This window comes from Petromyzon marinus, unplaced genomic scaffold (assembly GCF_048934315.1).
Source record: "Petromyzon marinus isolate PM22_M1 ecotype Great Lakes invasive population unplaced genomic scaffold, UKy_Petmar_22M1.pri1.0 PM_G_Scaffold_38, whole genome shotgun sequence".
NCBI classification, from domain to species: domain Eukaryota; kingdom Metazoa; phylum Chordata; class Hyperoartia; order Petromyzontiformes; family Petromyzontidae; genus Petromyzon; species Petromyzon marinus.
Window position 1 is genome coordinate 957,501 of NW_027422961.1, and position 2,500 is coordinate 960,000.

Here is a 2,500-nt window from a genome sequence, read left to right on the forward strand (position 1 = left end):
CAAAAAAGTGAATATTTTTCACGGAGAGACCCCGTGAAACGCTAGAAGTGGGCGGGGATGTCTCTCTTGTGGCTCACGGGGCTGTTAGGGTGGCACAGAAATCCCTCGGAATGGGAAAACGGGTCATTTTCGTGTCGCCACATTGCATACGAACCGCATGAAACTTCCAGAGGCATTTGCAGCAGGAATGCATGTGCACTCAAAAAAGTGAATATTTCTCACGGATAGACCCCGTGATACGCTAGAAATTGGCGGGGATGTCTCTCTTGTGGCTCACGGGGCTGTTAGGGTGGCACAGAAATCCCTCGGAATGGGAAAAAACGGGTCATTTTCGTGTCGCCACATTGCATGCGAACCGCATGAAACTTCCAGAGGCATTTGCAGCAGGAATGCATGTGCACTCAAAAAATGTGATATTTTTCACGGATAGACCCCGTGAAACGCTAGAAGTGGGCGGGGATGTGTCTCTTGTGGCTCACGGGGCTGTTAGGGTGGCACAGAAATCCCTCGGAATGGGAAAACGGGTCATTTTCGTGTCGCCACATTGCATACGAACCGCATGAAACTTCCAGAGGCATTTGCAGCAGGAATGCATGTGCACTCAAAAAAGTGAATATTTCTCACGGATAGACCCCGTGATACGCTAGAAATTGGCGGGGATGTCTCTCTTGTGGCTCACGGGGCTGTTAGGGTGGCACAGAAATCCCTCGGAATGGGAAAACGGGTCATTTTCGTGTCGCCACATTGCATGCGAACCGCATGCAACTTCCAGAGGCATTTGCAGCAGAAATGCATGTGCAGTCAAAAAAAATTGATATTTTTCACGGATAGACCCCGTGAAACGCTAGAAATTGGCGGGGATGTGTCTCTTGTGGCTCACGGGGCTGTTCGGGTCGCACAGAAATCCCTGGGAATGGGAAAACGGGTCATTTTCGTGTTGCCACATTGCGTACGAACCGCATGAAACTTCCAGAGGCATTTGCAGCAGGAATGCATGTGCACTCAAAAACTTCTATATGTTTCACGGATAGACCCCGTGAAACGCTAGAAATTGGCGGGGATGTGTCTCTTGTGGCTCACGGGGCTGTTAGGGTGGCACAGAACTCCCTCGGAATGGGAAAAGGGGTCATTTTCGTGTTGCCACATTGCATAGGAACGCCATGAAACTTCCAGAGGCATTTGCAGCAGAAAGGCACGTGCACTCAAAAATTTTAATATTTTTCACGCATAGACCCCGTCAAACGCTAGAAGTTGGCGGGGATGTCTCTCTTGTGGCTCACGGGGCTGTTAGGGTCGCACAGAAATGCCTCGGAATGGGAAAACGGGTCATTTTTGTGTGGCCACATTGCATAGGAACGGCATGAAACTTCCAGAGGCATTTGCAGCAGGAATGCATGTGCACTCAAAAACGTCTATATTTTTCACGGATAGACCCCGTGAAACGCTAGAAATTGGCGGGGATGTGTCTCTTGTGGCTCATGGGGCTGTTAGGGTCGCACAGAAATCCCTCGGAATGGGAAAACGGGTCATTTTCGTGTTGCCACAATTGGCATACGAACGGCATGAAACTTCCAGAGGCATTTGCAGCAGAAATGCATGTGCACTCAAAAACGTGAATATTTTTTCACGGATAGACCCCGTCAAACGCTCGAATTTGGCGGGGATGTTTCTCTTGTGGGTCACGGGGCTGTTCGGCTCGCACAGAACTCCCTTGGTCCACCTGATTCGTGCATACAGGCAGCAACTAAAACTCTGTAAACCTGCTGTGAGGACATCTAAACAGTGGACCAGTGAGGCTGTGGAAGATTTGCGGGCGTGCTTAGACTGTACTGACTGGGATATGTTCACGACTGCTACCAATAGTCTGGATGAACTCACAGAGGCTGTGTACATCAGCTTCTGTGAGGACTGCTGTATCCCAACACGTACCAGGGTGAACTTTAACAACAACAAGCCCTGGTTCTCAGCAAAGCTCAAAAGGTTGAGGTTGGAGAAGGAGGAAGCGTTTAGGAGTGGGGATAGAGACAGATTCAAGGAGTCGAAGAACAGGTTTAGCAAAGCGGTGAGAGAGGCTAAACGACTGTACTCAGAGACACTAAAACACCAGTTCTCTACTAACGACGCTGCTTCTGTCTGCCAAAGGGCTCAGGCACATCACCAACTACAAACCCAGAGCGCCCCACACCACTAACGACTCCCGCCTAGCCAACGACCTGAACGAGTTCTACCGTAGATTTGAAAGACAATTGGACTGTCCTGAACCACCCCTTCCCACCCAAGAGGCCCCATCCCCCACCCATACTACAGAAACGACTCTCTCCTTTCAGGAGGGAGAAGTTAATGGGCTTTTCAAGAGGCAGAATCCACGCAAAGCAGCCGGGCCGGACTCTGTCTCTCCAGCCACCCTCAGGCACTGCGCTGACCAGCTGTCTCCGGTGTTCACCAACATCTTTAACACCTCCCTGGAGACATGCCATGTACCAGCCTGTCTCAAGTCCTC